Source organism: Stegodyphus dumicola, chromosome X1, assembly GCF_044657685.1.
Source record: "Stegodyphus dumicola isolate Sdum_Otavi_A_Nest chromosome X1, ASM4465768v1".
NCBI lineage: Eukaryota > Metazoa > Arthropoda > Arachnida > Araneae > Eresidae > Stegodyphus > Stegodyphus dumicola.
This window is the reverse complement of record NC_140780.1, coordinates 35948030-35974587: the sequence shown is the minus strand read 5'-3', so window position 1 is coordinate 35974587 and position 26558 is coordinate 35948030. Positions and strand designations below refer to the sequence as shown.

Here is a 26558-nt window from a genome sequence, read left to right as displayed (position 1 = left end):
TAATTTGAAAACACCCGCAAAAATTAAAATAGTTACCGTAAATGTTTAAAATGGAAGATTCAAACATGTTATTGAATTTCAAAGCCTGTTATAACTTTTATTATGAAAAAAAGAAATTTTCGAATTTTCCATCTTCCTTTTTTTCCTAACAAATCCCTGTGCACTTGCTTTGCTTTAAATATGAACTTTCATTGTAATTTTGCTATATTACTTAAAACACAGTTGAAGCGCGGTTTACTTTCTAAATGCCTACGAATAATTGAATAATTTAAATATTCCGCTTGCGAGATAAAAGATTGTGTTAAAAAAAGAGGGGGTGGAACTCTTGTTTGAGGTGAGTATGAACCAGTAAATTTATGGCAATTGATATCGAAAAAAAATATGAATTAGACAAAGTAAATGCACACTTGAGAGAGTCGATCTCTAGAAAAGTAAGGCGTATGAAAGAGCCCAGATAAATAAAGACCTCCCAAGGGCGGAGGTCTCAGCTAGTCGCACGCGTTGTCCAAATTGGGCAGACTATCTTAAGTTCCCCGAGGGTCATGTACACAGCTCGCGGGTCGAAGAAGACCGTTCGGTAAATAAATAGACTGAGCTCTTGAGCCCAAAGCTAAGCCTGTTTCGGCCCTGTTCAAACATCACTACAAACCAGTAATGTTAGCACTATTGTCTGTCTCGCCTTATGGATTGTGAAGCGCTCCCCACTGCGTGGAATCGAGTTCCAACCTTTCTTGATATTTATTTTTGGGGAAGACGAAATGGGTTCCAAGCATCTCCAATGAACTGGGACAACTTCTTTAGTGCATTCGTTTCCCTTAGCAACTGGATTCTTTCATTTTTCAAATGAAGAGGGTGTGGGGAGCATAAAAAACTCGTTGGTTATTTTAAAACATTAAGGAATAATGGACTGTTGTCGAAGAACCCGGTATTTTTGACTACAGAGCCGTTAGAAACAATGAACAATCTTTTCTTTGCTAGATATACGCTTGTAAATAAATTAAAAGATAGTAAAGTGTAGTAGCATTACTAGCTTTCTTTCATTCCTTTATATGTCAAATTAGAACGACAACGTTTAATTTGAGCTTGCTCGTATAAAGGCAATTTCTTATTTATTTTAAAGGGAAGGAGAGGTTAGAATAAAGGAAGTATTTGGCTAATTATTAAAGAAATGAATCAGGTAATTGATTGCTTTCATTAATTAATTATTAGGACCAAAAGGACTAATACCAAAGATCATTATTCTTATTTTTCTGCAAATACTAACCTACTTTTCTAAAATTTCTTACAGGCAGATGACCCTTCCGGGGATGAATATAGCCCTCGTACGCATTGTGGTAATCCAGTAGCTATTTAATTAAGCTGCTTTAGATATTGTTATCGAGTGCCTGTATGTTCCAAACGTTATAGTAAATAGCCAGTACTTTTTGATACTTGTCATTTCTGATGAGATTTCAAAGCACAATTTTCTTTAGTGTTCTCAAAACGACTTCGTCTTTCCCCTGACCCTTTTCGGTTGTATTTTCCTCCACATCACCTCTCTTCTAATATTTTTTTGGGAATATAAACAAGCAATCGAATAGCGTCATAGAAATTAAGATACATTAACAGATTTTTGGCCCTTTTTATTCGAGATAATTTGTATTCCAAAGAGCAGATATAGTATTCTCCGAAGACAAATTTCTTCACGTATTAAATTGCGAATAAGTAATAAACGCACTCAATCAAAAAATAATTTTAGCTGTACAGTTGCTAAGCTTTTCCTACATGTATTTGAAATTCTTTTAACTATTTCCTTTCTTATACTCATTCAAATCAAATCTCACACTCAGTCAAATCACACTATATTCACACATTGTTTTTTAATCAGTTTATCATTAAATATATGATATGTATGCAGATTATGAGTTCTGTTATAGCTTTTGCTGGGAAATTTCTTAAGCGTTAGTTTATTTTACCTTGTGCGTTACGCGTGACCTTGATGCAGTATGCCAGTTCATAAACAAAAAGTATGTAAGCGTTATACATAACACGTTGTTTTTCTTTTGATTTTCTGGTGCTTTAAAAGTAAACATAGGTCCAGTTGCGACGCTGATTTCAGAAATGGCATAGGGTCCTCATTATTTTGCTTTATTTTACACAAAATTAACAAATTAAGCTAATTCCAAATTTTTACTTCATCGGTATGATAGAAGAGTAGTGATGAAGTATCAGCAACACCAAGGAATGATTTGGGTAGATAATTTATATATTAAAAAAAAAAATGCTTTCTCTTTGGTCACAAAGTGGATACGCAAAACGTCCATGCTGCCAAGATCCTAAAACAACAAATCAAAATATGTCTTCTGGATGTGAAATGAGTACCTTTGAGAAAAACTATGGCAAAGTAAAAGTATGCAATCTTTGGTTGACAGAGACAAAACCACGCTGTCATCATTACTTACCAAACTATATCTGACGAAACAAGCTTTTAATAAGGAAAGATAATCCGTTAGTTATTTGTCTAGAACATTCTCTAGACAGAGTACGGAAAACAGGCAAATGGAATTTTCAGTAGTTCCTAATTAAGACACCATATAATAGATTCACTTTTCATAACTTCGACGGCATGATTAAATATCATGATTAGTTCTCGTGTGTTTCTTAGCTATCTTAAAACCTTCTTGGCATACGTAAGATACAGAAGTGTTCTTAATTAATACAGAATATGTTTTTGAAGTTCAGTAGGTTTGGGTGTAATATAAACATCATACCTGATAAGCTACACAATGGTATCTGATAAGCTACACAATTAAATCGTTTTCCAGAAAACTTTCGTGATAGAGAAAAGAAAGTTAAACTGTTTCAGCAGGACATAAAATTTACGGAAGGCAATACCAAGGGAATTGGGATATCATTCACGTTATGACCGACAACAGACAGAGACTACAGCTAGACTGTTGTGTAAACCTCACCCTAATAAATGTCATAAAAGAAGCTTTGTGCGTATTGAAGGGTTGATTAATTTTATGCACCGTTGAATCAGGAATACTATCAAAGTTATCGGAATTAAATTGATCGAAAACTCAATTGCAGCATTATGTGATTGTTTTATGCATGTAATACATTGCATATAATTAAGTCATTAATTTTAAGTACGTCTAAGTAGTATTAAATGTATAAAAATTTTAATCAAATTTTATGTATTAACCTAATTCTAATATTACACTAAACTATAATAACGATTAAGTTATGACCATAATGATGCTTATATATATATTAATACTACCAATATCCATAATTTATTTGCCATAAATCCATAATTCAATTCATTCGGCACATAAGATGACTAGGCTGAATGCATAAAGTTATAGCTGATGAGACAGAACGAATGCCAGTTTAAAAGTCAGAGCTACAAAGATGTCAAAAAATGTGTATAATTTTCTAGGCTCTACCAAGCATACTCATAATTAAAATTAATTACTTTTCCCTACACTTAAGCGCAAATCATTTGTAGCTATCTGATATTTCTGGTTCTTATCATACATTCAAATAGTGAAGTTGATTCTATAGTATGTTGTTCTAAAATACTTTTCCTTTAATTTTGATTCCGTTAAATTCGTAAGTTTTATTGAGACTTTCTAAGCATGATTTAAGTTGAATATAATAATTATTCAGCAGTTTATATAACTGTAGTAAATATCATTAAAGCTAATTTTCATTATTAAATTTGTTTTATATACATTTATAACCGATCAAATAACGTAAATACGGACTGTAGATTTAATTTATAAGTATGCCAGACCTTTGGTATATCTCTTTCTGCAAGTATTTATATTTTACAGGTATAAAGGTGTAATGCCCATAGCCCGAGAAGGAGAAGGAAAAGCTTGGCCAGCAGAATAATTAGTCCGACGGAGCCATCCGTGGCGGGCGCCGAGTGGTTTTTGGAAGGAAATAATGAAAAACATGAAAAAAAAAGAGAGATAGGACAAAAGGAGACAATGAGGGCAAGGGGACTTTGTCTCCTTTCGGACCGTCCGACATCCGAAAGGATGTCGGACGGGACGGTTCGATTTTTTGTGGCTGAAGGGCCGTCGCCATTTTTCTGGTTATGCAGAGATTGTTTTCTCATCCGGCGGAGACCAATGCCGGACATACCTATTCATGCTTCTACCTATAATGTGTAATAATCAAGAATTGTTTACTTATTAAAGTTTAATGTTAAACAAACAATAAAAAGATGTCATCTATGCGTCGATCGACAGTAACATGCGAGATGAAAATGAACCCAACTCTACGGATAATACAATGATTCTTATTTCCATCGGCACGACTACGACAGTCAACTACAAAAGGTTTTTAAAAATTTGGGACCAGAATATAAAAACAGCAGCATAGATCCTACCCTCAGAATACTTTAAAATATTAAAAATAAATGTTATATGTTTCGATTTTAAGATATCAAACTGACAATACGATTGACAGTTCAAATGCATCAAAACCCATGAGAACTATCTTACTTGAAAAATTGCTTTTGTGGAGAGTTTTCTAGGGGTAACCGTTTTACACAGGGTGTCTCTAAGTGAATATCGGGGGTTTAATGCTTTGTAGTATTTCTTACGTAAAACTTAAAATCATAATTAATATATGAAATGAAAGAGCGCTCAAACAGTTATACCTATACAAGCTTACAAGTGTTTAATGTAAGCACCTTTCGTCACAAGGCACACATCAAGTCGATATCCCAGTTCTTCCCAAACGTTCATTAGTGTTTGTAATGTAATTGTTTTCTACTAGTTGGGGACGTTGGTACTAATTGAGTCTTCTACCAACTGGGGATATAGCTATAGTTGTAGAGCATCAAGGTAGGAAGTATAAGTTACAATTGTTTCTTCAAAGAAAAAAAGCCCACAAACTTTCCCCGAGATATGGCACAAAAGAAAAACATTCAACTTAGGGAAGTCTCGTTGCAATTGCACCATCTCGTGAGGATTTTCTGAGCACCAGATGTGCATATTATGAGTGTTCACATGTCCACTGAGGTGAAATGTCGATTCTTCACTGAAAACAACATGATCCAGAAAATCGCCGTGCAACAACATTTCATGTGCAAAGTTGGCACGTGAATTATGGTCTGTAGGCTTTAGAGCCTGTACAATACCAGAGAACATAAACTGTTTTAGTTGCTGTGTCATTTCATGTATTATGATTTTTAAGTTTTACGTAATAAATACCACAAAGAGTTAAAACCCCGATATTCATTTAGAAACTCCCTGTACTTAAATTGCAGTTTAAGTAAGGATTTAAATCTTTAACAAATTTGCTTGCATCGTCATATATCTATTAAGCTTGCATTAACTCCACACTGTACACGAATTCACAGAAAAAATGCAGGTAACATAAAGCTTATATTTTACTTTTTAACTACACTTTCATAAAGCAAACCGAGCCATCAAAATATCATATAGGTAAATTTGGACCATATGACACGCACCTCAAAGCATCATAGCTTCAAGTCTCCCCTTTAGCGCATTTTAATAGATTAGCAGCGCAACAAAGAAGAGAAATAACATACATTACTTCCTAAGCTATGATGATGAGAAGTAGCTTAATTTATAGATAATGTTCTTCGAAAAATAAACCTTCACTTCAAAACAAACTTATATAATGATGTGTGTGAAAGCGGGGCAAATAACAACTTTCTCTCCTAGCTAATAAGTTCTTGCAGATGTAAAGGTGACTCTTAAGAAATCGAATAAATTATCATCCCAAAGTCTCTTATTTAGTACGGCGACATTCATTCTTTTCTTTAAATGCTCCGCTTACCACAGTAGGAATGGAAATTCGGTTCTCACGACTTTCTGTTTACGTGGCGAACAAAACACTAAGAAAACGACTAGATATGGAGACGGCGTGCTAATGCATTTAAATGCAAATGCAACGTCGTGACATTAAAAAGGCTTAGAATGGAAAGCAGCTGTTGAGGTATCACACGTTCGATTATAGAGTTAAAAGAAGGCATCAATTTTAGGATTACTTGGAGTCCAATAAAAGCTGCTCCAGAAACAACTTCTTTGTAAATTAAAGCTAGTTTAATTTCGCTTTCGGGTGTTCTTTGCAGTGTTATTTATAACAAGTTCTTAATAATGATAAATTCGGAAAAACAAATCGCTCAACTATTAGTTTGCGGAAGATTTATTTAACGTTCTTCATTTCGTTAATTAATTATACTTTATTCTCTCTTATGTAAATATTATGTTGTCTTAAAAAATAATTCGTTCTCTTTAGTGAAAGACATGCTTTAAAATAATGCATATTATGATATCTTACTTTAAAAAATTATAAATTTAAAAGTATTTCAATACTAATTCTATAGGTAACATTATAACAAAATAAAAACAAGGGTGTAGTGGATCAAGAATAAGATGTTTTTGAGACGAATGGAAGTTCTTCTAACAATACAACAAGCTAAGATTTATGTAACATAGATGTGTTGAACTCACTTTGTTGGGAAAGAATGTTTAAAAACTTCAAGATAGAGTAACTGCGAAAATATTTCTAACTAACCAAGACTTCAACAATAATACATACAGCATTTTTCAAAGTACGGCGCAATTATTTTCTTACTTTGTTACTTTCTTTCTCATGAATTCATAAGTTTTTATTTAGCGTAGAAACAAAGAAATTGATGTATGCAGTTTTCTAAATTTCTTATTTTATAGGTTTCTATACGTTAATTTTCTTCATTGTTGCGCCATATTCACTCACTGTTATACTGTTACATGTTTCGAAAATTTTGAAATACTTATCTTTTAAAATGACACTTGGATGTTAGCTGCAGTTCAGAATTCATCTCAAACTAGCGTTTTAGTTAGTTTAATAATTAAAATGTTAAACAAATTTTTTTCACTTAACATTCTTTAGTATCTAAACTTTTCTGTTGAAGATGGATTTTTAGAAGTCTTACTTTGAAGCTTTATGGTAAATCGGTGAATCGGTGGGTAAAAAGAAGCAAAAAATAACGATTAGGAAGTTCTGCATAATTTTTAGAAAACTAAAATGTAAATTGCCTAGGCGAGAAGCACAAAAACAATGGACACATTGTCAGGACTTGCGTCTCTCTTCAGTTGCGTTGGAAACATGAATGATCTTGAGTAGGAATAGGGAGCTTACTCAAGCTATATTCAAGAAGGTGTGAAGTAGACAACACAAGCAGGAAGGGTATACGAAACCCTTTATTTTCAATACTTTACAGGTATTTCCGAACTTCGGAATACAGAGACCAACTACTTGTGGTCTGAACGTAAGAATATAAAAACTACTAACTAAAACTCTAACTAAAAACTAACTTTGAATTAGTATACAAATGCCTAGCACTAAGACTGGCCTTTATTTAATAAAGGTACGTATGTAGTACCCCAAGCTGCTAAAACTACGATACGTCTGCAAATATCAAGAGGGTTAAAGCTCTAGCCTTAAAGGCAACCGGCAACAGAGTGAAAACTCGTAAAACTACAGTGGCAAGCGGCTTGATTCCTAAACTCCTTCTCTCTCCCGCTTGGCAAAAAGCCACAACTTAAGTACTTGGGCGTTAGCAAGACAATTTGCTTAAACAAGTTAAAGCATTTAATTCTGGCCGGAAGTATAAAATAAGAAGTGATAGTACAGTTTTAAAATAAAATTAACGTTAGTAAAACTTAGGATCCTTACAACATTACTTAAAAAAGAGAAAAAGAAAACGTACGTTTCAAACTCAGGTCTTTATGATGAAACAACAATGAGTAAATTCCTCGAAGTGCAATTTATGGAAGGAAAAACCTTACTTCAATTTAGTATTATTTAAGATTAGATATCCATTATCATATCATAAGAAGCTGGAACAAATTGTGTAAGTAATATTTGCAAAATCTATTGCCGAAACTTGATAACAGGAAGTTAAGAAAATTCAGAAAATGTTATGGTTAATCGGTCACTCGTCCATAAAAGAGCATTCTCGTTCAGGAATAAATCGATAGTAAGATGTTTAAGAATAAAGCGACTTGGATGATAGCTATAAACATCCCCGATGGCAGCCTAATGTTCGTTCTCATAAACACTGACGAGCTTCTTCGCACCAGCAAGTAAGAAACTCATCTAAGTACTCCTATTGATCTTAAAGGAATGGAATTTGTTAAGTCACGAGCAGGCATTCAGTCTGTTTCGTAGGTTAGCATGTCTTGCATCCACGAGGTCATAAAATGTTATCTGCAGTCTTTAGTTTAGTAAAGAGAAGATTACACGTTTTTTTCGAAACATCACGAAGACCTTTAACATCTCCCACAGATGCCTACCTATTTTACGCCTATACAGAAACGTGTTTCCATTGCCTGCATTACGAGAGCTCTTCTACCACATTTGTATGTTTTTATTCCTAAAGAAAAAAACTCTCATCCAAGGTACATGAGCAAAACAATTCAAGGAAATGCCATTGTGCCAAAGTTTTGCATATTTTACGTTCCGCAAGGGAGACGTCAGCTGAAAGTTTTCGGAGAGCCGCCACTAAGTCGTAAAAGTTGGGAAATGATGGTTTTCTCAAAATTGGATGCGACCAAAGGACAAATATGCGAGCCTGACTTTGCTGTTTCTGCATCTACTGTTGCAGAATATTTTCGTGAATATTAGAAAAATTTTACTTCCAAAAAAAAAAAAAAAAAAAAAATAGGAAGGAGAGATGCTAGCGAAATTAAGCATATAGGATACGTGAAGCGATATACATTTCTAGTAAATGCCTTTGGTAATGGAAAGAAACAGATACTGGGAAAGGTACACACACGCAAAAGAATACTGTAAAAACTACATTTTTTAACGAACATCAATATAATTAGGTGGCATATTTAAATTAGTGGTTCTTTTATCTAGCAGTGCCGAATCTTAGACAAATTACACAACAGAAACTTTTCAAATCATGATATTTTTGTTAAGTTGAGAAATGTAGAAATTAGGAAATGCTGGCTATGAAATAATGCTACGAAGCACTGCTCAGTGCGTTTTTGAAAAGCACGTGTTTTGAGAAGCGCACACATCATGCACATGTATTTACAAAACGAATCTATATGTCACGCCATTGACGTCGTGTATTATTTTTCTTTCGTTCTGTGTTTATATATACTGGTAGTTTTTTTTTTTTTTTTTAATTGCATTTTCACATTTACTCCGTTTCTTATTTTTCTAATGCTATTGCTAGTTTAAAACATTCTGTAAAAAACGTATATGAATGTTCACAGCTTTTTGTTCTTATATATATTTCATATTAGCATGAAAAACAGTCTACTCAAAAACAGTACTCAAAAATAATATTCCAAGGAAAATGCTCGCGCAGAAAATCTCTGCCTTTCATTTTCCCTACCATTTGCGAATGTATGCTATGGCATATTCGTAAAGACTATTAATTACATGACCAGTGGAGTCCTTTGACTTCAACTGGTATCAGAATGAAGACTAACCCTTGTCAAGGAGGATTAAGTCATTCTCGACTTGACAAATACCATTATTTAGTGTTTTCATTGAGATCTACGATTAGCTTTCTATTCCGCCATTCATAAAGAGCTAGAAACACATATTTCAATGAGGGAAAAAAAACTGCAACAATTTGAAGGAATGTGTATCTTTGATAAATATGTCTTATTAAAAATTTCAAGTAAATTCTGTTGATTCTTTTACGAAACATGCGTTTTGTAAATTTTTATTGACAAGAGTATAAATTTTCCAACTGAGACAACATTATTTCGTATAAAATTTACCTGAAATCATAGATTTTATTAAAATGTTTAGGAATACAGTAATTTTTTTTTAGATTTCTGCTGTATTAGATCACCTTTAGACTAACTTTTGTGCTTCTTAATATCTGAATTTTTATGTAAAAGCCTTTTTGCTTCATACTCATGTAAAACTTCTTTCAGTCTAATGTTTATTGCGTGAAAGAGATAATATATTGCACACTCAAAAAACAAGTTAAGGAAAAGATATTATATAAATTGCATAGGTATTTAATCACTAGAAAGATATAGCTATAATAAAGTAATAAATTAAGCACATGTTAGATCAATAATTCCCATTTTTGAAGCTTTGAATATGGCAATCACATTATTTTTCAAATTAATTTCTATCGAAGAAAGAAATTTAATATGATTTGATCGACGAAAAGAGTCAGATCGAAACCACAAATTCTATGAGTACTCCTGAATTGCATAGGGCTCTGCTCCTAACTCAATGTCCTAGAGCCTGCTAGACTGGAAAGAGAGTTATGACTTGAAGGAAATGAAAAATGGTATAAAAAGGTTAAAATAACTTTTTATTTGATGTTCATTTTCTTAAACGAGCAGAAAGCACAACCTCTGCTACCGAAGAACCTCCTCTGCTTACGGGTATTTAATATAATATAAGATGAAACTAATATCAATGTAGGTAAGGTGGTCTTAAGGGGGTTATCACATATAGCGACAATCCCCGCTAAACGGGACTTTTTTGAGAAACGAGATTCTGCTAGCATTGGTTTAAACGGAAGGATTCCTAGTAAAAACAGCTCCGCTGGAAGCGAAGTCCCACCTAGCTACGGAAACGATGTCCCGGCTATGCGGGATATTTTGAAATTTCGCCGAAAATGTTCTGTCTGCAGCTTTGTCCCGGGTAGAAATCAACTAATCAGACGAAAGTTCTGCTTCCGAAGGACAAATGCAATAATATATCAAAGTACATGTTAAAGTAGTGCACCCATGGACATCTAAACTCTGAACATTGAATTTGGACCAAATGGAACACTATCTACCAAATTACCGCACGACATTCAATACATAATTCAAATATAACACCCTAGGTATCATAAAGCATATGCCAAAACCAACAAGCTCTATAATGAACATATAACTTCTTGCATTGTAAATAATCTGTAACAGTATGTTAATGCTATGTCCTATGTGTCGAAGTATGTTGTAACAGTATATTGTGCTATGTCTTATATGTTGTTAGTGCTATGTCTTATATGTTGTTAGTGCTATGTCTTATATGTTGTTAGTGCTATGTCCTATGTTTACCGTAATCAGGTTCCCTGTGGAAGGGGCGGTACGCTATAGAGGTAGTGCATGGGAGCTATACCATTTTTGTCAATGACGATGGCGTGGTGCCCCTTTTACTTGTTCCTGTCCTGCTTCCGAAGGATCACGCGATCCCAATTTGAGCGATAATTGATTACTGTTTGGCGTTTAAGTCTGTTTAGTAAGTGAAAATGACCTATCTACATAGGTTTCGTGAAAATGTCCGAGTTCTGAGAAACGTCCCTTTCAACGTTCAGTCACGCGAAACAGAAGCATATGTGATAGGAACTTTAAACTGCACACAAAATAAACTACTTAAGCTGACTCAAAATAAGTAAAAGTGAGTGTTATAAATGTCGCTGAAAAGAGGCTTAAACCGGAATAATATTGGCAGGACTGGCTTCTTCAAGTAATTGAAAAGCAAAACTGTCAGAAGCACTGACTTGCATTTTAGTGAGGACTACGGAAAGTTAATGTAAAGGTTCAAATCATAATAACTGGCTAACTAACACAAAATCCTACAGATGTAACCAACATTTTAAAGATGTCGTATCTCCATTCATGCTCCTTCGAATTTAAGGAGAGTATGTAATTAGTATGAAGTACTAAGAAATATTTGAAGTGATTATATTAAAATTGTAAAGAATTATCACATTTTTCAATGCGTAGGATCGTGGCGTAAGCAGCTAGAGCACCCAACTAGCCATATGCAAGTTCCGTACTTCGAATCTGGGTGAGAATATTATTTTTTCCCCCGTTTCTCTAATTCAAAAACCTAACGATCTGCAGTACTAGCTCTCAAACAAAATTTGATGTATTATAAGTCGTCACCACTTAGATTTTGTCGACTAAGTCTTAGTGACTCTACTCCTTCGTCCTTTAAGTTGAAGAGAATGTAAAGGTGTAAGCTGTTAGCATCTCGCTCCGGTTTCCCTTTGAGAGGGCAAGAATGTATGGAAACTCTTGTTGTACAACTGGTTACTACTTTCAGCTAAGAGTTGGTAGATCCACTGCTCGAATGCCGGAGAAGGCATAGCTGATTTTGCTTATATTTTAAAGAGAAATTACTGATAATCTAGTGCAATTGGCATATTAGGTGCAAAAGTTAAACATTATATATAAATGTGACGTAACTCATTACTTGATTGTTTAGAGTTGCAATATTTCTTTCCACTTTATAGGATAGCTGTGGATAGTAAAAATTAATTTTACTTTAGAAATTATAATTTGTGTAAAAGCGAAAAGAAAAAGTGTAAACACATCACCGAAGACTATTTAAGGAAATTCAGTTCGAACAAAAAATACTTAAAAGAATTACCTTAGTAACATGACAATATAATTTTACATATGGATAAATGCTTAACTTTAATTTAAAAAAAATACAGGAATCAGGGACTATTAAACATCTATTTTCACGCTTTCTAAGCCTCTAGAAAAAGGCGCTATTAAGATTCATCCGCGAAAGCAATTTTTTAGATCGCGTCTCCTATAATAATCTGAGGAAGTACAAAAACAAAATTAGGATAAAAGGATGGATTGTTTTTATACCAACATAGAAGTTATTTTTGGAAATTCATAAAATTCATCAAATGCACGCAATAATAAACAATAAATTATGTTGAGATACTTTAAATATATACAAGACTTTAGATAGGGGAATGGGCAACGGCAATATTTGTGAGTTTTTTTATCTGTAGAAAAGTATTCTTTAGTACAATATGCCTTACTCGATACAAATTCTTAGCCACAATAAATATCATGGATGAAAACTAAACCAAGAATTTGCTTGCCTGGATATCAACATCCTTCCTGAAGAATTTCTTAAGCAAGTTACGATTAAGAAACAATAGAAATGATTTTTTTTATACTTCAGATCTTAACACTGAAATTCAATTTAAATGCGCAAAGGAAAAAAACTGAAACTGTAAAAGCCAATATACTTTTACCGGAGGTATCCATTACAATCATTTCAAATTTAACAGCGGTGGCGGTGAATAAAACTTTGACTACACCTTTCAAAAGCTGGAAATAGCGAAGCATAAAAATAAGCGAGTTATAAAAGTAGAAATACTCAAAAAATTTAGGAAAATAATTTACCCACTGTATTTTGCTATTGCTTTTAAGGCGATAAAAATGGTGATCGATTTAAGAAAATAATGTAAATACTTTACTCATCTTCTTATAAGTAAAAAGATGGAATGTTGGTGAACCACAAAATAAAAAATAAATAAATAAATAAAATAAAAACTGTGCTTGTAAGATGAGAAAATGAGCAGATGAAAAACGAAACTATTTTGTTAGACCCTTGCGAGTAAATGAAGCCATCAATAAAACATGCTTTGACTTACCCCATTAGTAGAGCTAAAATGCATTCGCCTGAGAAAATCCGTGTCAGTAGTTGCACAGGGGTAGAAATCATTTTAAGAAATGAGCATCTTTTTAATCTATAGTTAAAAATCGATTAAGAAGAGGAAACACCAAAAGAGTGGGCAAGGTAAGCGAGAGAAAAATAAAATTCAAAGATAAATTACCAGGGAATTTTTGATGTGGTTTTTACTCCCGAAAGAGATTGTCTAGGATGTTTAATTTAGAACAGGGATTTATACAGAGGGAAGATAAGAGAACGGGAGCCCAAATAAGAAACGAAAAAAGGGGGAATCCTGGAAATACCGCAGTTTGGAAAAACGAAGAGAAAAATAATTTACCTTCAGGAACAGAATTTAATGGCATTTTTTCACATATTAGAAATTTAATTTCTTTTCTTCCCCTTGTTACGGCAGGAATGCGTGTCATCTGCACGAAATAGTGTATTAAGAGCACAGAGAGAGAAAGATAAAGATGACCTTTTAGATAAAGCGAAAAACTTTTCTGGGAGGTGAATACTCCGTCCTTTGCATATTCTTCCACTTCTGAAATATTTACAGCAAGTGCCTTGAATGTATTAAGTATGCAATCAAGAGTTCTGATGTGGTTTATTCATATATGCATATAATCTCACATAAATAAAAGCCTTTTCTCATATTGTTTCGGAGTTCCATTTTTCAGCGTAACGTAAAAACGATCCGCTCCATCAGGATCGCCACTAATTCTATTTCTTACATAATTATTTACATTTCTATTTCTTACATAATTCTATTATGTAAGAAATAGAAATGTAAATATTTGAATATATAGAAATGTAAATATTCTTACTTATTTCTATTTCATTGCATTTCTATTTCTTTTCTACATTTCTAAATATTTACATTTATTTTCTATTGCATTTCTATTTCTTTTCTACATTTCTAAATATTTACATTTATTTTCTTCTAAATAGAAATGTAATAAAATAGAAATAAGTAAGAATATTTACATTTCTATATATTCAAATATTTACATTTATATATATTTAAATATTTTCATTTCTATTTCTTTTCTACATTTCTAAATATTTACATTTATTTTCTTCTAAATAGAAATGTAATTAAATTCTAAAAAGAAATAGAAATGTAAATATTTGAATATATAGAAATGTAAATATTCTTACTTATTTCTATTTCATTGCATTTCTATTTCTTACATATTTCTATTTCTTACATAATTCTACATTTCTATTTCTTACATAATTATATTTCTCACATAATTACGTCTTATACAGCTATCGCTTAAAACAAGTACAGTTATACTATTAGGTGTTTCAGAATTTCTAAGCTTTTCTTTGAGCTATGTTGATGGACATTTAAAGTTGAGATTATTCTTTCATCTTTTTTCTTTTCACATTTTATTTCAAAAAATGGTTACATTTTAAAATCTAGAAGTTTTAGAAACTTTAGCGTGTTCATATAATTTGAAAACAAGACTTGCAGTATCATTATATTCGAACATATGAGAGTTTCTCAAATTTTCTTCATACGAGGACCATTTTAATAAATTTGAATGTTCCGTGGGCTACCTTATTCTCCCCCCCTTCGAAAGCCATTGTTTCAGCATATGTTACTACCAGTATATTGCAGTTTTAAAAATACGCTTAATTAAAATTCAATTAATTTGATCTAGGTATTAATTAATTAAGTTAATAGAAGAAAATTTGTATTTTTTTCTAATAATTCAAGACTATTAGAGTTTAGATGATCTTAATCTCATTAATTAAAATTTAAATAAATTTTGGAACACACATTAATAAGAGGGAGCTATTCTGCTGCACAGCTATTCTGTGTTTGGATGTATGTTGATGAGCTTAAATGTGAGATCAGAATACACCTCAAGTCAATTTTGGTACTTCGTTTTATTTGAATTTGTATGAAACCGTTTCTCACGCAGATAGTAAAATGAATTTTAATTTTTAAAGCACTATTTCACCATTCGCCATACTCTGCTTTTCCTGGTAACGAGGTCCAGAAATTAACCATGTAAAGTCAGCTATTAGGCACTTTTTTTTAACATGAGAATTGCGTGAGTTTTAACGTGAGAATTTTTAACGTGAGACGTGAGAATTGTGCGATGCCCTTGCCGCGATTCAAACACCAGAGCTCCCGACTACCAGCCGGACGTGCTATCTAGTTACAACACAAAGGCACGCGGCAAGGTGGGAGGTAATATGTTATAACTATACCTTCTGCTTGGAATTCCATTTAGCGTTCGGTCTTATTCAAGAGTTCAACCAATTGTTCTCTTTCTCTCAATGACGATTTGTTATTTTCAATATCATATGTCAATCAGTTAATTTAAACTCAATCAGCCCAAAAGGCGTTAGCCCAGAAGGGCTATTAATTCCGTTTTGGCATTTTGCGGCGATTCACTTTTTAAAGTGTTGCCACCAAATATTACAGCCTTGTATTATATTTAAAGAAATTAAATAATGACGAATCTGCCATCAAATTTTGAATAACGTTATACTCCACCGAATATGCGCATCTGGAAGCCTTACTTTGTAGTTTGTAATTTGTTTTATTGTCTATTTCATATTTTGCCAGACGTTAAAGAATTTTTGATTAACAAACTCAACGAACGATTTCAAAGCGAGGAATAGCAACACTGTACGGAGGAGGGGGGGGGGAAAGAAAAAAAAACATTTTATCTCCAGCGTGCGAGATTGTGTATCAGAAATTTTAAAGATATGCTCATTTTAAAATTATTTTGCGATACTGCTGCTGAATTGGATTTGATTGTTTAAGTGCGAAGAACATGATATTTAATAAATAAAGTAACACACAAAAACTTGAAAAAACTCCCCTTTGGGCGTAATATAAAATCTGAAAACTTTCAGATATTTTTTTTTTTGAATTTTTATATTTATATTTTATCTTTTTTTCGAATGCTAAAAGGACCGCAAGTGCAAGTTTCAAGGATCACATTTAAGAGTAGTCAGCGGTTTGCAGATTGAGAAATGCTGGAATATATGATTCATTTTAATCAAGAAAGGTTTGGTTTGGTTTATGTGATTACGGAAAAGCCTCTAAGGCTATATGCCTAAGGATCGAGATGCCTTCGTAGAGTACTTTTTTAAAGGGAACAGGCTCGTATACACGTTACACATGGGAAAACGACGAAAACGCCCATGCAATCAGCCCAGTTGCGAGATTTGAACCTCAGACCGAACTACCAGTGTTCAGCGACTTTACCGCTGGGCCGCGAGCGACTTTACCGCCGGAAGAAGGAACAATCTTCCGGAAAGAATGAAAGATCTGAAACTTTATAGCGAAATGTTTACATCTTGTTTCTAGAAGTGGAAACATATAGCACTGAGGAATGGAAAATTCATGGATCTAGTTAATACATGTCTAGCTTGTTTGAGGCCACACTGAAACTGTTCTAATGCGTAAATAACTCCTAGTGGAAACATTGTAGTCTTTTATTAATTTCTTTTAAATCGATTAATAAGTTTCAGAAAACCGCCTCCTAATTAAATTACGAACTACAAATTTATTTCAATGCATCAAAAATTCTAAGAAATCAGGTTCTTAATAAGTACGCAGCAAATTATTTTGACTTGGGTACAGATATTCTTTTAGTTTCTATCACAAGTGTTTTCTATGGCCGTAAATAAATTTCAAAAACTTCTCAGACAAGTAATTCAAAAACTGCTCAAAATTTATTTGCATCTTACTTCCAGCGTATTTGAAATGTCATTACATATTTTGAAGAAAAAGGTACCTGTTGGTATTATATTAATTTTTCAGAAGAGAACAAGTTGTTTGAAACACTTTAGTACAGACAAAAATTTGAATCTTTAACTGAAATAAGCTAGAATTTCTAAATTTACAATATTATGTTAATGCATCATTTTTATTTCGCGTTTTAATGTGTGTAATAGAGCAAAAACTTTCACAAAAGCCAGAAATGTGTAAAGCGCAAATTATGCTCAAATGCTTTAATAAAACATTACCATGTATAATTATTGTTATGTTATTGCATCCAAGTTATTGTTTTATGTTAGTAATATTATTATTATAACCATATACTCTATTAATAAATTATGTATTCATCATTTTCATCCAGTCACTGACGATAAAAATTTTGTGTTTTATCTTTGCATAAGTGATTTTGGCTTAAATTATAAAATTTAAAATAATACTATTTATTGCATAAGAAGAACATTTTCCTTCCGTAGCTAATCCACCGATTTGCCTGTTTGTCATTATCAATAACGATATGTCCATTCATCAATAACAAATTCTAATTCTTTATTGAAACGCTACTGAGAATGTTCATTTACTTAAAACTGAAGGTTTGTTGGAGATGTTTAACAATGAGGAACGCAATGAAGTTTAATGTGATTAATACGAATGCATTGCCAAGCGCAATTATCAAACTAGGATTTAAGAGACTCGTTGAAGAACAGTGGGACCTGAAGGTCTATTAAATTTTTTCGTTTCTTAATTTTCGAATGAGACCAAACTATATGGATTGAGATGTAGATCTTAATATAGAGATTTAAGTATGGCTCAAATGAGCAACTTCAGCTAATGCATGTATCACCTTATCCTAAAAATACTTTTCATAATCACTTGTCTCATTTATCTTACACTTGTTTAAAAGGTTATTGCCTCATTATATGCGAACTTAATCTTTTCAAGATTTTTAAAGAATATTGATATTCATATTAATATATGCACAACAGCTGGTAATAACACAATTTATTTAAATTTACTTAATTTAAAATAAATATTAAAACAAATAATGTTGCATTAAATGGGAGTAAATTCATCGGAAGTGAAAAAATATCCAATTTGAATTCGAGCTAGAGACAAGTATTTTACAAAACAGCCGAACATATTTAGTTTTATTACCTTTAGAAATTTTAGATAAAATTACTGAATTTTGAATCGATAACATTAGGCTATAAAATTAATCAAACACTAAGGTAAGTGCTAAATTAAAAGTTGAATGTTTAATTGAAACAATGGAAGTGAGAATTTCCAAAATGGATATTTAAACTATTTTTCTAAGTTCTTATAATAAAATGATAATTTCTAAGATTTTTATTTTTATTTTATTTTTTATTTTTATTTTTATTTTATTTTTATTTTTTATTTTTATTTTATTTTATTTTGATTTTTATTTTAGAAATTAATAATTTCTAAAATAATGATAATTTCTAAATTCTTATAATAAAATGATATGATGACTAAAGTATTTAGTATGCAAGCATTTGGTAACACCTTGCTTTGCTATAATGTTCCTTTAATCTAATAAGCATATTTCGTCATATTAAGCATGTGTGGTATGTAAATATATTTTGGATACATAATTACACGCACAAAAATTCAGTAATTGTGTTACATTCATGTCAACACAATCTAGATTTTTCCATGGCAATTAAGCGAAGAAATAGCTTTACAGCTTAGATATCAATACCTGCGTAAAATACAGAAAAAGTTATGATACGAGATTCGATCGGCATTCGTAGCCCAGAGCAATAACGTATCTACTAATAAGATAGCCATATAATGCAGGAATGATTAGAGACGATATTGGATATTCTGCCGGGAAAACATCATTTCTTGCAAGGGTGGATGGTTAACATATTTGTCTTTTTCTTCAGTTAATAAAGCCGATTTATCCAATAAGACCACCTTCACAGCAGCATTTCTTAGACTTCAGTCAATTCCTGAATGATTAGGTAACGCATTTCTGCAGCACGTGTATTATAAAGATCACATGAGCACTGAAACATGTAACATCCATTTCTTGATATATAAAATGTTAATACTGCCTTTTTTAGCATTTGCAAATATAGCATGCTTTAATGCTTAAATGGTTCCTGCGATTTGTGACTATGCTGTGATTTGCGATACAAGAAATACAATGTTTTGCATATAAAATGATATCTTGAAAACATCTTGAACAAGTAAATTTACATAAGTCTTACACTAAATATAATAATGCGAAGTTCGTAAAAGGTTAAAACTGTTAAGTTTCTACTATCTAAATGACAAAAGTGCATGTTTATTTCTTAGACACCTGCGTTTTAAATCATTTAGATAACTGTTTTAAAGCATTGTATGTTTAAGTGAACACATTTATTTTGTACAGATGAGTTGTTTATAGGTTTATTTTGTAATGAAAGCACTCCCATTACATAATGAAATCAGCCTAAAAATTAAGATGCTTGACTTCATTCTTGGAATCTATTATTTGTAGAGATACAGCTAATAAAGTAATGAAATATAGATTAGTTTCGTAACAAAGCAGGTTAACATAAATAAGGAAAGTATTATAACGCTATTTCGCATGAAATGTCCATTGAACTGGATTCACCTGCGACCGAGTGGTTAAGTCGCTGAACACTGGTAATTGGGTCTGAGGTTCGAATCCCGCAAACAAGCTGGCTGCATGGGCGTTTTCGTGGTTTTCTCCATGTGTAACATGCATACGAGCCAGTTTTCTTGAGAAAATCCTCCACAAAGGTATCTCTTCCCTTAGGTAGATAGCCCTCAAGTGCTTTACCGTAATCGAATAAACCAAACCAACTCTATTGAACTGAATTCAGACTGTTAAAAAAATCAGGCGAGAATTGAGATGTCCATTAGTAGTACCTTGATCTAGATCTAGAAGGATCTCATGTCTCCTGAAACATAAAATGCTAAAGCATAATTTATATTTTGATAAAAATCTAATCCTTTTGCAAAGCTATAATTTCCTGACAAATGTGTTTTTCTTTAAAGTAAGCTTGTTAGTTTCATCGCAATTAAAATTTATTTTTTAATTAAAATGTTTAACACAAGGATTCACAAAAAAAAACATTGGAATATTTCATCCATCTTTATTTTTCAAGACTTCTATTTTACTTAGATTAACTAATTACTTAGGCTAGCTAATATGCTTGACTTCAACAATTCCAGGAAAATAAGAGAGTACTATCTACTTTGGAGGGGAAGTCAGTACTTTATTTACTGAGTTTTCTCTGCTTGTAAAAATATATCGGTTGAAATGTTTACTTAGTCAAATGTTAAATTATACGAGTACAATGCTTTGAGAAAACTTTTTATAGGCAAAAGAGTTTTATTTGGTAAGATTATATCGCTTTCAAAGGAGCTGTATTTAATAAGATTATTTAGCTGAGAGGGCAAGACTTGGTGGGCTTAATATAATCAGATAGGATTTTCCATTTTTTTTAAATTTATATTAGGTATGGAAATAAAAGTATTTCCCACATGGGAAAGTAACTAAAAGAAATATCTGCAACAGCAAAGTTTCAGTTACAGAAATTTTATAAACAGTACCTTAATTTAGGGAAAATAAAGCAATTTTACCAATGAAATTTGAAAAAAAAATTCCGATTAAAATATTGTGATCCCCGATTAAAAGATTTGTTGAAAGTAACTGATACATATTTTTAATTGGATAAGTCTATTTTGCTGTTTGATTCTGTAAAATTTGAAATTTTACACGATTTCAAGCTTAAAAGTGTTTTTTTTTTTTTTTTTTTTTTTTTTTAATCACGTACATTGAGTTCTGAGTGCTCAAATCTGTTTCATTAATAGTAAAATACACGCATTTTTACTCGCTGTTTATAAATTTTTGTACACATATCCAGCATTCATATGTGTTGTAGCGACGACTTAAATTTCCCAAACTGGGTTTTTATCAGAGATATTTAAATAATTGACACAATAAAGAGTACCAGTCTGTGAAAGGAACTATTAAAAAAAATTTCACATTTCTGGAATAACTCGATAAAACATTAGGCATTCATAAATTTTACCATACCTTATTGCTTTCTTCAAAATAAAGGATTACAGAATGTAAACACTATTTTAACGCTTTCCATTCGTGTGACTCGTGGTAACCTTTAATTAAATTTTGTGAAAAGGATTTATGTTAATTAAGATGACACAACACTAAATATATTTATAGCTCATTCTTACTTCATGCACAAGAGTTGAACTTTTATAAGCATTCACCTTTTTTAATTTTTCGAAATCTGTAGAGAGTTTAAGCTCATATATGAACGAAATGATTCGTATGGAAAAGGGAGTAAAAAAAAAAGTTTCATAATATTTCTAACCGACCCCTGGTATATAAGTAGCTTACGAGCAAATACTGAAAAACTTTTTAGAACAAGGGACCCATGTTCAGTTAGTAGGGTGGCAAAAAAAGGGAAAGCAAACGATATGTCATAAGAAACGTTTGGCAGCCGTTGCAAAAAGCGTGGCCGTAACTTAAGAAGTCTGAAAGCCCGAAACTGCCATACTTGAAGATTCGGACAGTAAGAACTCAAGCCGGGAAAAGAAAAAGAAAACGCTGAAATAAATAAGCAAGGAAGAAAAAAAAATTGGAGGAAAAATCTTTTTTTAATGGCGCACGGAGAGGGGAAGTTGTGCCATTTTCATAGCCCTAGGGGTGAAAACTGGATTTACGTACACAAATTACCGGGCGAGATTTTTCCAAATGGACCTATTTATAGTTGGCGGTTTCAACTTAAGAGTCTTTGCGACGTACATAAAAAAGGCTTTGTTTGAACTTCGGACGTCTTATGTCCGTGATGAATGTGGAAGTGAAGAAGGTGGGGGTTTGTGGTTTTGTGTAACGAGGTTTTGAATCTTTTTAATTAGCGCACAAGAGGAAATATCCATGTAATTGGCGTTCGACGCCGGAGAAAAGCTCAGAAAAATTGTTAAATTATCTCAGGGGTATGATTTTAAATCTTAACATACAACACTGCATGAACCAATACATATGAAGAAATGCAGAAATATAAAGAAACCTTAACAAGCAAAACAAAGGTGCAGTTTACACTTTTAATAGGCTTATGTATAACTGCGAAATGGTGTCAACGGGATTATTTTAATAGATTTGCAAAAGAGAGGAAAATACTATTATGCTTGTGGCTTTCATAACTGGCTTTCTTAGCATGCAAGGTAAAGGACTTATCCAATGTGTTAAGTGAATTTAATATGGAAGATACTTATCCTATAGGTAGTGTGAATTAATCCGAGAAAAATTATCTGCAGTAGCGTGTTGACTGCTACAAACCAAACTATTTTACACATTACAATTTCGATGTGATTTTGCTACAGCTTATTTTGAAAATGTATTAACTCATTTTTCTTAAACCTTTGTAAAGCTGACTAAAGATTTTACCAGACCTGTTCAAGTACCTAAGTTAAAATCTTCTTGGGTTAAACCGTAATAAATATTGCAGCTGAAAAATAAAGTAGCGTTTTGTTTAAGCAATTGAGTCGTATAAAATAGGTGGATTTTTCTTTTATTTATTTAAAAATAAAATGTTAGTTAGTTTACTTGTAAAACTTCTTCGCGATGAATTACGAAATTTCAAAAATAATGTTCTGGACAATTTAAATTTCGCATAAAAATTTCATAATCGAAATTTTGCATGAAATGTTACTCATTTAAAAGCAATCGTATTCGAACTGCTTCAGAGCTATGAAAATCCAAGCAAGTGGGGGTATACATGAGGTTTTTGATAGCTCTCCCTCTATATGTAACAAAAATACGAACTAATTTCCCTTAGAAATTCCTCCACGAAGAGCACTAGAGTACCTTGCTTTAATATTTTAACATGCCAGAGCCAAGCAATGTTAGAGCAGAAAAATAGAACATCTGTTTCGAGCCACTTTTCAGCAATACGCATTAGCTGTAACGTTTTAATACGAGAGTGCATCATTTTGAACAAATTCAACAATTACAATTATTCTGATTGCAATTTTGCATGACGTAGAAAGATTTCGATAAGAATATATTCTGAAAATTCTCGAAGTATGAAATCATACAAAATTCTACGTAGCTAAATTTGAAATCTACTTGTATAGTTTAGGCTAATTAGGTTACCAAATTATATATAGCATGCCTACGTTGTTTGCAAACGAAAGATGCATTCTGACGCAGATTTGCGCTGAAAGTAGAGAAAATCATGTGAACATTCACGCAAACAAGCCGATCGGTATACACTTAACCACGAAAATATAATTAAGAAACAGAAAAGTGAAAGTTAAATTGAGCTTTCTGTCTAGGAATGCTTATTTTGATAGGTGCCCTACTTACATTGATTAGCAAAAAAATAATTTTATTTTTAAAAAAGTACAAAAAAAAGTAAGTTTACTATGCAAATAGTAAGACATTTTTAGATGATTATTACTTTTGAAAATAAGCCGCGAAATGGAAGACCGCCGATAGAGAAAAAAAGGTCCCTCATATGGAAAGTTAACATGAACCCCATAAATAAGTGCAAAAATACTTACAAATGAGCTTCAACGGATAACGAAAATTGATGTTTATCTTCAAACTGTTCAACAGTCTCCAGAAGGTGGCCCATTCCAAAATTCCAAAATAAAGATCCTTGGTACAATAAACCATGCAAGGCAAAAAGGTTAGATTTTACAAAATTATGTATTGAAGTTCAGGCCTTTCTTTAGTACAATTAACCAGGCAAAAAAGTTAGATTTTACAAAAATCATATTACGAAGTTCATGAAGAGGATTCCGAGATTGGGAATAGGATGACATTTACTGACGAGTGCGAGTTTAATATATTTGAGAATGATGGAATAAATAATGTGCGACAAAAGCGGGATGAACATATCAAAGTATAAATCACGATGCTCACTGTGAAATAAGAAGAGGGGTTCTACCCTTTGTCTGGGAATGCCTAGCTGCTAATGGTGCTAGAAGACTACACTTTATAAACATAGCAATATACAAGTATGTATATCTCAATATATTGAAAAATATTTTCTCAGTAGTGTCGCTGATGTACACTTACCCTCAAATTACATGTCGCAGCAAGATAAAGATCCGCAGGATACCTCGGATTTAACAGGGAATGGCTTTTAGGTTTTTATATCATCTTAAAAATCAACTCCGAATATCATCACAGTCCCGAGACCTCAAACCAATGAAACACTTGTGGCAATTAATTAAAATGAAGATTATCCGAAAGGTAAATTTCTAGTACAACATTCAAAATTAACGACAATCAAGCTTCTGCTAGAGACAGTGCAAGCAATTAAAAAGGAAATTTTCTGTTGTCAATAAGCTTTATACCTATGCAACAATTTATTTATTTCACTTTTCCCCATATTATCTTTTACTAAAATCGAGACAAGACCGAATTGACTTACTACCCGCCAGCCGAAACCAAACGCAGTCGTAAGATGACGATTCCCTGTACAGTAAACTACACTAGGGCCATATTTCTAAGGGGAGGTCTTCTTAGAGAACTTTCTAGAGAAAACTAGCTCCTGTCCATACTACAGATGGGTAAATTTCCTCTCTTACTAAATAAAATAAACATGAAAATTAACACAACTTCGGAGAGCTTTCCATTAGTCTGAAGACGAGCTTAAATAAGCTGATAACTTAGAAAAGATAAAAGATTTATCGAAATTGTTGGCATTTCTGCAATAAAAGGTACCAGTCGATACACGTCAAAAAATTCATTGGTGTCATTTGGAAATGAAATGTATTTCCGACATTAGCAGATCTATGAAACGGGTTTTTTGATTTCCGACGGGCATAGTTTAAAAATCGTGTTCAAAATTACAGATTATTAGTCCCCAGAGCTTGTATCTGCTTTCAAATGAGTACTGCTAATATGAAGGCAAATGACTTCCCGAGAACCAAGTCTCAGTTCCAAGACTTTTCCGGTCGTTGTTGGTATTACATTTCATTCGTGTATATCTTTTATCAGGTACGGTTTCCTTGTAAATACCACGTGTTTGAAAATGATGGATTGCTTCTCCTTAATTTCTCTGGTAAATCTAATAAAGCAAAATGCTGTACAAATTAACCCAAAACGAATAAACGTTGTTTCGAGGACGTTTCGCTGGAAAAGGGTTACCAAAAGAAACGACGCAATATAGGTAAGCCTTTGCTCTAACTGTTCTGATGTTGATGCTGAAAAAAAAATTAATAAGAAAAGAAGAAAATATCTAATTTATTCCTAAAAGGATTCGAAACACCTTCAAGAGTTGCTGAACGCTCTCGGGAATAAGTTAGGGCTGGTATATTTGGGGATATATCTGTAGCTATCGGCTGATAGACAAGAGGTCATATTTTTTCAGCCCATTTGACAAAACGCCATGTTATCAAAATTAATATGAATATTCTTAAATATGAGATTCAGTAATAGTTATGTATGTGGTAGATTAAAAACGGTATTTTATGAGTTTATACTATTATATATATATATCAGTATTCTTTCCTTTTAATAGTTGTAGAGTTATTAGGATTTTTTGAAGCAGAAGACATGAAAAATTAATAATGCCCTCACCGGGACTCGAACCTGGACCTCTCGAATACGCGCCGAGTGTGCTGGCGATTACACCATAAAGACATGCTGAGAAGGCGGGAGAATACCTTATAATTTTAGAGCACAAATTTTACTCCCTACTACATCTTTAGGAGTGTTGATGCTGCATATGCTGTATGCAGTTTCTGCAGCAATCATAAATTACGTAGCTGAATCAGCAACTGACAAACTTCTTTGTTGAAAGCATAATAAAAGCAATACAAAATCAAACAAACTTTTCATATCCATTATGTATATTATAAATTTCCCATTTTCTGGTAATATTAACAAAAGACATAGCATTACTCGGCTTGGATTAAAGAATTTGAAAGAATTCGCTTTAAGCAAATGTTTAGTTTTCTCATTTAGAAAATAATTAGCCAGTTATAATTTGTTTCCCTGAGCTAATTTTCCAAGTTACAGTTGTGATTATTTATCTGATGCCCATTTTTATTAAGATTTAGACTTAAATTATGTTTAAAAATATTTTTAGAAAATATTAAGTCAGCAGAATTCCTTATATTTTCATTATTTCTTAATATCTAATCTTAGTTGAATCTGCACAAATTTTGATTTTTAAGTTATATCCCCAGTTATTTGAATTTTGCTTTTGAAAACTTTGTGAAATGTAGTATATAGGTGTATCACACTTCTAAAGTCAGCATACTAGTCTAGCAGAAATATATATATATAAGAAGATATAGGAAATTTAAACAGTTAGGATTAAAATACCTAGAAAAAACCGTAACTTATACTGTTAAATAAAATCCTTTCCCAGTT

At 32.4% G+C, this 26558-nt stretch overlaps 1 protein-coding gene and 1 long non-coding RNA gene across 7 annotated transcripts in view; one reads left to right on the top strand and one right to left on the bottom strand.

Annotated features, from left to right (window-relative positions):
- LOC118185825 (uncharacterized) overlaps positions 1-4211 on the top strand; it is a 149809-nt gene extending 145598 nt beyond the window's left edge. For all 4 annotated transcript variants that reach the window (XR_015038399.1, XR_015038400.1, XR_015038403.1 and 1 more), the window contains one exon: positions 3822-4211. This is a non-coding gene — a long non-coding RNA (uncharacterized LOC118185825). The remainder of the gene's footprint in view (positions 1-3821) is intronic.
- The window catches only part of LOC118184298 (protein O-mannosyl-transferase TMTC2-like), a 797990-nt gene that overhangs the window by 504251 nt on the left and 267181 nt on the right, over positions 1-26558 (bottom strand). The gene's annotated exons all lie outside the window — the stretch shown is intronic.